The sequence below is a fragment of the Halichoerus grypus genome, chromosome 5 (genome assembly GCF_964656455.1).
Source record: "Halichoerus grypus chromosome 5, mHalGry1.hap1.1, whole genome shotgun sequence".
Classification (NCBI taxonomy): Eukaryota; Metazoa; Chordata; class Mammalia; order Carnivora; family Phocidae; genus Halichoerus; species Halichoerus grypus.
The window spans coordinates 46,214,026-46,223,941 of record NC_135716.1 but is presented as its reverse complement, the minus strand read 5'-3'; the positions used below and the strand labels follow the sequence as shown (position 1 = coordinate 46,223,941).

Below are 9,916 nucleotides of genomic sequence, written 5' to 3'. Positions count from 1 at the left end.
GAAGATCATCTTTAAATCTTAGGTCACTTCCCTTTGGTCTATTCCAATTACAGAGGGAGCAATTCTAGTTCTGTGGCTCAGGGAGCTTTGAACAATGGAGATCCTCCTCAGGCAGAGCACTGATAAAAGTGGGAATAACATCTAGATCTTGATGGACATTGCACTTGATTGCAGTTAGAGAGCACGCAAAACCCTTGAGGGCCCTCCACTTGGTGTAGTATTGAGTTTTTCATCTCATTAAGAAAAAATAGTCATAATCTGGCCCAGACTGGGGAGGCATCTCTAAGTTTGGCAGACCCCAAAACACCTTGCAAATGAAATTTTAAAGAACAATTAGTTATGAAATTAGAATACTAAAAAATGTGTGATTTAACAGATCTGAGTAGCTGGGGCTAAGTAGAGACATCACAAGTAACATTTTGAATTGACACTGATAAATTCATTTTGTACATTCCAAATATGAGATAATGGGGAATATCAATATACCAAGGTACAGACAGCATTTAAGAGCTATGGGACTGGATGTCAGCAGAGAGATATTGAGATAAAAATGTTGAAGTCATCTATTTACATAGAGGTTAGAAATCATGCAACTGGATTAGGAGAAAGTTTGGAGAAAGAAGAGCAAAGATCCGAAGACTAAGCCTTGATGATTTTCCACACTTAGAAGTTTGAAAAGAGCTATTATTAACAGGAAAGAGAAGGCAAACCTGGAAGGCAAGAGAGGAATGAGAAACAAGATTACTGAAATCTGCTAGGTAAATATTTATCCTTTATTGATCAAATTAAAGCCAATACTACTTTTGCCATCTTCCAATATGTTTAGTAATAATACTACCTAGTAGTAAAACCATTTTCGAATGCTCAAAATGTACTGCTAGGTCCTGTCACACTCATCAATCTGTAGAGCACTTTGTCCCAGTCTATTTGTTGCACATCACTGTTATAGTGGAAATGACAACTAAGACTCACGTTTTCATTGTCTCAAGGTTACAAAGAAGATATGGTATAACATTTTTATCACATGGCCATAAAACTAAGTTCCATGGCATGATATCTGGCAATCTGGTTGGTCACTGATCCAAAAAAGGCAAAATTGTAAACAGAATGCCCAATCTAGCACCCTAGAAGTTTCATTAAAAACTTCCACACTGTGAGGAAATGAGGCAGAGCCCTAATCTAGAAAATGAAGTTGTCCGTGACATCCTGTTGCATGAGAAAAACTATAATTATTCTATCTAAATACATGATTATGGTTACGTGGTTTTTTTTTTTAAGGATTTATTTATTTATTTTAGAGAGATCGAGAGAGAGAGAGAGCGTGCAGGAGTGGGAGGACTGGAGGGAGATGGAGAGAGAACCTCAAACAGACTCTGCATGGGGGTCCATCTCACAACCCTGAGATCAGGACTGAGCCAAAACCAAGAGTGGAAGGCTGAACTGACTACACCATCCAGGTGCCCCTATGGTCACGGTGTTTAAAAAAAAAAAAAAATGTGTCGTCCTAAGATGCCTCTGTCTCATTTGACATAGAAAGAAGATATTAACTTTTGAAGAATCCCTAATTTTTCAAACACAGATTGTTTTTTTCTGTTCTCTATACACTGACCTGAGAGTGATTGACTTTTGCATAAAGAATTGTAACCTTCTAACTGAATAGGATGTGACCTTAAATGTATTTTAATCCTCTATTTAACTCAGAAAATTTCATTAGAGGTATCCTTTGGTCTTTTCTGACTCTGTCAAGGCCTGCCGTCTGTGCGTATCATGATGTTCTACCTTCAGCACTTAGGGGCGTGCACCGCACATTGGGTTGCCTCGCTCGCAGTGCACCGTCCTTGTAGATCTGGGACCTGTCTCAATGGTGACACAAATTTGACTCACAGCTCCCTCAGAGACACGAGCACATTATGCTTGATCTTTTTCAGATGCACCCTTTCAGATGATCTCTTTGTACCAATGGTGAATGATGTTTCAATCTAGAGGAGGTTTTTTGTTTTTTGTTGTTGTTGTTTTGTTTTGTTTTTCCTTCCTTTTTGTTGTACATAAAGATTATCCTTGGGCTGAGTTGCAAAAGTAAGCCTTCATGAATGAGATTAGTGGTCCCTTTCCAGTGATTTAGCCACTTTGGAAGGCCACCTACCACGAAAAGCCTGGGTCAGCTTAACTTGAGGTTATCTATCTATAATGAACTAGTAAATACTATTTTCAAATTTTACACTTGCATGCTCAATGTTAGCTTATAAGAATATATTTTCAAAAAATGTGAAGGAGAGATGATTATAAATATCTTGTATACGAAAAAGGTAACAAAATAAAAAGGAAAAAGTCCTTAAATTTTTCCAGCCCTTTCATTTTCCAAGGTGAGCACAGTTACAAGTCGATGAGATGTAAGAAAGGGAAGAAAGGCTCAACTATTGCCATGTCTCAATTTTTGTTTGTTTTCCTAAATGGAAAAAAAGTATTTACTAGAATTGTTACAGCAGGTATTGACATTCCCTGAATTAATCATTTTATTCTCACAGAACTGGAAATAAAATTATGGTCTTTTATTGCCATATGCTTACTCATCATCCATAAGATAGATTTTTTTTTTGCAAAATATGTCAATGCTTTGCTCTTCAGATACAGATCATAATACTATAAATGTATGCTTTCTTGAAAAAAAATCTTATTTTTTGAAAAATCAGACATTAAACATATCAGGGCTTATGGGGAAAATAGGCTCATGAAGATCATTCTATATCTATACAGCTTTGTAACCAAAAATAATGTAAGTACTAATTTAAAATATTAACATCAGTCAAAAGATATGATAGATTCCTAATAAATAAAGTAGTGGTCCAGTGGCATCAGCATCACCTGGGAACTTTTTAGAAATGTACATTCTCAGGCTCACTGAACCCCTGGCCAACTGAAACAGAAATTTGTGTTAGGGCTGAGTAATCTGTTTATCAAGACTTCCAGGGGATGTAATACAATTCACGATTAGGTGAATTACTGTACTACACTATATAAAACACTTTACCTTTCAAAGGAAAAAGAGGTGATGTTGCTAAATGGAACATAAGATGGAAAATAAGAAAATAATTCAGATTGTTCCATTATTGAGTCAAGGGCAAAATATGCAGATGTCTAGTAGGTTGGCAGCCTTAAAATATGTCCCCATGACCCAGCTTCTTAATATCAATGCCCTGTGAATTTGGGCCAGTCTTAGTGACTTGCTTCTAATGAACAGAATACAGCAAAAGTGATGGGATGTCATTCTTAGATTAGCTTCTGTCTTGCTTCTCTCGTTCTTTCATTTGCTCACTGCTACATTCTGAGTGGCCCTGAGGAGTGGCCCACGTGGCAAGATATCTTGGCTCAGCAACCGGGAAGGAACTGAGGCCTTCAGCCCAAAATCCCACAAGGAACTGAAACCTGCCAACAGCCAAGGGAGTGAGTTTAGAAATGACTTTCCCCTCAGTTGAACCTTGAGATGATTGCAGTCCCAGTCTATACCTTGACTGCATCCCTGGGACAGATTCTTAGCCCGAGGACCCAGCTTAGAAGTACTGTATTACTGACACAAAGAGAACTAAAAACAAACAAACAAAAAAACCACAATAAAATAAAATGTTGTTTTAAGAGACTAAGTTTTGGGAGATCATTTCCAGTACATAAACCGAGGGGAAGAATTTGTGGTCAGTAGACACACTGTACGATACCATGTTTGTCCATGGGGGGCCAGCTTGTGTTAGTGTGTTTTGCATTCAACTGCCATTATTTGGTGAGTAAAGCACTAGAAGCGCTGGGGGAATTACAAATGACCCCATATTACTTCACATGTTATTGGCACCAGGTGCCACCAGGAAGTCTCAGTTTTATTGAGGCTTCTACTGAACAACTTCTGCTTTCCTTTGGTCTCCTTGTTTCATCTCTCACTTACTGATGGTACGTGAGCTAATTTACTTCAGAGAAACATGCATTTTAGGTTGAGTCTGCTTTTCCAGAAGTAACAATGTTCTTAAGAACAACCATGGAGCTCATTAAAGTACTTTTTGAATTCCTAAGGTTTAATTCACTCCTCATGCTTCCTTTAAGGATCATGTGATAGATGTGAGAGGCTAGGAACAATTTTTTTCTTTTGCCCCCATTCTCTTGTTTTCTTTCTTTTTTCAGCCTGGAAAGTAGTTCTTTGGTAGAATGTATGGGAGAAGGTTTAACATAGTAATACACCAAAAAAAAAAATAATTCTTATTAACAAGAAAACAATAGGAATTGGCTTGCTCCAGTGAGAGGACTTTGATGTTCCAAACTTCATTCCTCTTGCTCAGCCCAGTCTACTTGTCTCTTTCCAGAATGGAGAAAAGACTATCTCTAGGATTGGACGAAAGTGGGGAAAATACAGAGCGAAGGAAAAGACTTAGGTGAACAAGGCAGTAATGAAGTAGGGACTGAAACAATAGAAGATTCCTAGATCATGTTTTCAAGAATGATTCCATGCACAGAAAATTTGATGGGAAGAGCAGGAAATATTTTGCATCATATTTTAGATGCTGTATGTTTTCATAAACAGTGATTAAATAACATTGTTTTATTTCTCATACTGACTACATATCTGCACAGCTTTCTGAGCACTATGAATCCACTAAAGAGTGATATATGTATATTTCCATTCCTTCTCATTTGCTTTTCTCATATGTCAAGTTGTAAGTGCGTTAAGATGGCCCATTTAAATGAGATAATATATGTATTCTGAAAGTGCCTAAATATTAAGAGTCCTCAACAAGTATGAATGAATAATTTTGTCATTTAATTTTAGAGTAAGGTATTCAAATTTATAGCTATGACTATAGCAATTCAATAAACTTTAATCAACATTCAACTGAATAAACTGAATTTTTTAAATCTAAAATTCATAATAATAAACTAATCACAGGAAAATATTTCATGCTATATACTAGGGAAATCTGAAATTAAGGGAATCCCTGCTCTGGACATGATTCTTTAGGGATCCAGAAATATGTATGAACAGCTCCAACATTGAATCTAGTAGCACGGAAGCCCCTTGGAGTCAGTCAGTATTTCTTTAAGTCAATAGCATATATTAAATATCTTTTACAAGCTGAGCATTATGCCAGAAACTAAGAAAGAGAAGAAGACAAAACCAACAAAGGTTGTCCCTGACACCATGAAGTTAGGTCTGGAGAAGACAGACCTTAACAAATGAGTACAGGTCATTAATGATGTAATTGCAAATATGTAAATACTTCAAAAGTAAAAGGGGCTTGCAAAGTGCAAGGCGTAGGTAATTAAGCCCTTCAACAGATTGCTATAGGTCACTGTATCTCAAAAACATACCAATGGCTGTATGTCAAAATCAGCCATCTTCTTCCCGAATTATTAAATAAGTATCCCCTATGATGGTATACAAATTTAAAACTACATAAATAAAAAAATGAAATAAAAATAAATAAATAAGTAAATAAATATCCACTGCCCTAACTGAGATATGATCTCTGATAATGAGGAGGCATTTTCATCCCCCTTTTTGGAAGGTATCAAACAGAGGTATCCAATGAATTAAATTGGAAGCTTTCTCTGGAGCAAACGGAGCAGAGCTGACCATCTTTTCTACTCCTCTGGGAAGTCTCAGTTTTATTGAGGCTTCTACTGAACAACTTCTGGTTTCCTTTGGTCTCCTTGTTTCATTGTAGCACCCTTGAAGAACCAAATGACTCATGGCTCAACATTTTGCTGAATCTGTAAGTCTGAATTTCACCATGATCATCACCTGTCTCCAACTCAACTACCCACAACCACCCACATCTCTATGTGATTAATGAGATTGTGGATAAGGGTTCAGCTTCAAATGGGACAATTTGTCTCCATCAATAAAAAAAATATTTCAGAAACAGATTCCCAGTGTCAATACACATTCAGTTAGTTATCCTATTTTCTACAATGTTAGTATTATTCCATAGTATGATCAATGATATTTGGGGAGAAAAAAAGGCATTCAAGTTGCTAAGAAATGGAAAATAGATTATTTTCAGTTCATTTAAAGTATTGCCTAAAGCTTGAACTATATTATATTTAAGAATAATTTTTAAAAGCAGATTAAAATCAAAGTTTTTTTGGCTTATCTACTATACTCTCTGTCCTCTCAGCTATTCAGCTAATCAGAGTTAATGTAGTAATATGAAATTAGTGTAGGGATTTTGTTTCAAGTCATGAATTGGTTCCAATAGATTGTAATATAATAACTTAATCAGTTTTATTAGACTAATTTTTAAAAAAGGTTGGAAAACCCATGTAATATCTTACAGTATAAGCAGAGTCAGCATTAATTTAGATGTGCACTGTGTCACTTATATTAAGAATAAAAAATAGATATTAATAAATTTAAAAAACATAATGACTGAAAATAGTTACATTCTAGATGGGGTACTTTTTACCTTATTGACTACAATCAATATTCAAAGTTTGAGGGCTTTTTTTTTTAAAAGAAATAAAAAGCAAAACAAAACAAAACAACAACCACACGTAGTGCTTTTTAAACAAAAAGATCAAATAACAACTAGAAAATTTAATTAAAATTTTGAAATTTAGGGGCTCCTGGCTGGCTAGTTGGTTAAGCGTCTGCCTTCGCTCAGGTCATGATCCCAGGGTCCTAGGATCGAGCCCTGCACCGGGCTCCTTGCTCAGCAGGGAGCCTGCTTCTCCCTCTCCCTCTGCCTGCTGCTCCCCCTGCTTATTCTCTCTCTCTCTCTCTGTGTGTCAAATAAATAAATAAAATCTTAATTTTTTTAAATTTAGAAATAAAGTATTTATGGGATGTCTAGGTGGCTCAGTTGGTTAAGTGTCTGACTCTTGATTTCAGCTCAGGTCATGATTTCAGGGTTGTGAGATCAAGCCCTGCGTTAGGCTCCATGCTGGGCATGGAGCCTGCTTAAGTTTCTCTCTCCCCCTCTCCCTTTGCCCCTGAAAAATTAAAAGCAAAGATTTTCCACTATTTTAAACAGAAACATATTGTAAGACCAATAATGAGTTCAACAAACACTTATTAAAAAACATCACTGTCTTTCAAACATTGGGATAGATGCAATGTGTGTACTGGGTTCATAAAATGACTTCCTATTTTAGAATATAAATCCTGGGTGTGAGGAAATCGTAAAATCTTGGTTTTAGAAAGTGACTTAGGAAATTCATTAAAATTCTGTATTTTAATTTATGTCAGTCTATCTGATCTAAACATTAATACTTGAATTATAAATAGACCTCTCCATTTGCTAGGAAGGGTTATGAGAAAATGGGATAAATATTATTGTAATTTCTTATAATGAAGATGCTATTTGTAGCCCTTTAAAATACAGGCTAAATCCTACAGTAGCAAAATAAACTTAAAGAGAATATATTTGCACAGGCTTAACTGTCAAAACCTACCATTATGCTTGTGAACAACATTTTAAAAATTTGACCAAGACTGCAAAGTAGACATTATCCCTGACTACCTCACTTTCAATAACTTGCTCTATTCTTCAACCAATTACTACTCCTTTTATCCTTTCCAGCACACCAGAGTTGTTCGTCCAATGACTACCCTGCTTAATTACATCTTTTTTTTATTTAATAAATTTGACATGTCACATTGTGTAAGTTTAAGGTATACAGCATGTTACTTTGATAATTTATATATTATATGATTGTCAATATAGTGATATTTATCACATTACATAATTATAGTGCAATATTTTATCTATATTCATTATACTGCACATTAGATCTCTATGGCTTATTTACCACTTGTTATGAGTTTGTATCCTTAAATACTGTCACTTGAACTACCCCCATCCCCATCCCCCAGTAACCACCATTTTATTTTTGCTTTTACAGGTTTAACTTTTTTTAGATTTCACATATAAGTGATGTCGTATAGTACTTGTCTTTCTCCGTCTGATTTATCTCACTTAGCATGATGTGCTCAAAGTCCATCCATGTTGTTGCAAATGGAAGGATAGATTCCTTTTTCCTGGCTGAGTAATATTCCATTGTACATATGTACCACATCTTTTTTAATGTGTTTTGAGAAATTCTTTAATAATTGAGTTTTTATTGGTTGTTCTGAGGATCAGCACAGACATTTCAATTTGTACACAATGCTTAACATATGTACTGAAAATCTAGAAAATCATGTAGTTGTGATTCTTTTCTAAAAGTTATTGCAGTGACCTTCCAGCTTAAAATTTGGAGGCAAATTTTCCTAAACAGTATATCAAGTACCAATATCTTTAAATGTTGATATGCTATTATGTTGCTAAGTCTCATTAATTCACAATTTAATATCATATACATTACATACTCAAATTTTCAATCTTGCACAGCACATTAACAAAGTTAGTAGGAAAACTGGACTACCACAACCAAGATGTTGTGCACAAGATTCTGACAGGGAGAGCCAAGATCAAGGATGGTTTTCTTTAGGAAACAATTCTACCAAAACAACACAGGAATAGAAGCAATTTAAAACGTTCAAGACATATTAAATGCATGACTGACTCTAAATTGCCACTTAGTATGCTTTGTATTATAGGATATAGAAACTACCACATCAATGGAATGTTAAGCTGACACCCAAGACAACCAAAGCCTCCCATAAGCAATATCCCACTATTATCTGGTTGTACCAAAAAATAAACCAGCAAATGATTTCACCTCTTAAAAACAAAACAAAACAAAACATTTACACTTAAAAATGGGATGAGGTGGGATTCCCTCTTTCTTAAGAATGCTTCTAAAGCTACTAAAAAACTTGTATTTATAAAATAGTTGATAAAAAATGTTCCTCTGGATTGTACAAGAAGGGAGACAGGGACCCCTGCTAAGACATGCTACATGATATTAATTAGACTTGGCTTCTTTCTCTCCTGATTCATCAGAGGCTGGAATCTCCTCGTTTTAGTTTCTCAGTTTTCTGCAGGTAAGTCTTTTGTTTCTTGGTTAGTCACTTCAGCCTGTTTTCCCTTTGCTCCCCTTTTCCCCTTTTGTTTACACTTTTTTTTCCTGAGGATTTATCCTTTCCTGTGGCCTTTTTTGGCTTCATTTCCACTTTTGCAGTAGCAGGTTTGGCTGACAACTTTGCTGATCTCTTCTTGGGCTCCTCCTTCACTGCCCTCTTGGCAGAGCTGACCTTCCTCTTGGGCATGGTGATAGTGGGGTGGCAGGTGGGGAGAGCCTTCAAGAAGCTGGGCTGCCTGGCGCCTCCCACTCCTCCCACTCCCCCCACCACCCAAGCTGCTGCCTGCACCACATCTTTTTATCCATTCATACATGGGTGGGCCTATGGATTGTTTCCATATCTTGGCTATTGTGAATAATACTGCGATAAACTTGGGAGTGCAGATATCCCATCAGAATCCTGGTTTCATTTCCTTTGGGTATATATCCGGAAGTGGAATTGCTGGACCATATGGTAGATTTATTTTTAATCTTTTTCAGGAACCTCCCACAGTGGGTGGACCAATTTACAGTCTCGTCAACAATATGTAACAGTTTCCTTTTCACCATGTCTTTGTCAGCCCCTGTTGTCTCTTCTTGATGTGAACCATTCTAACAGGTGTGAGGTGATCTCATGACAGTTTTGATTTGCAGCACATATCATTCCTTGTGAAGAGACTCAAAGAGCCTTCTGATTTATGGATTGAGTGGTTGAATTAGTCTCTATGACTGCCTGTGTTTGTTCTGTATTCCTTATGTTTTTAGTATCAGAGAGAGTATCTCTTGTCACTTCTAAGGAGGAATGTAGTTTTAAAAGAAAGAAAGATAAAGAAAGAAGAACCTATGACCTATTCACTGCCATAGTCAAACTTGTACACGGGCTGTCTCAGCTAGTCAGAGAAGTCAAAGAAGAAATTGGCCTTTCACATCCAAA

At 36.2% G+C, this 9,916-nt stretch overlaps 1 pseudogene; it reads right to left on the bottom strand.

Moving 5' to 3' along the window:
• Window positions 1-8,886: 8,886 nt before the first annotated feature.
• LOC118541598 (non-histone chromosomal protein HMG-14 pseudogene) lies at window positions 8,887-9,190 on the bottom strand (annotated as a pseudogene).
• Window positions 9,191-9,916: the final 726 nt, after the last annotated feature.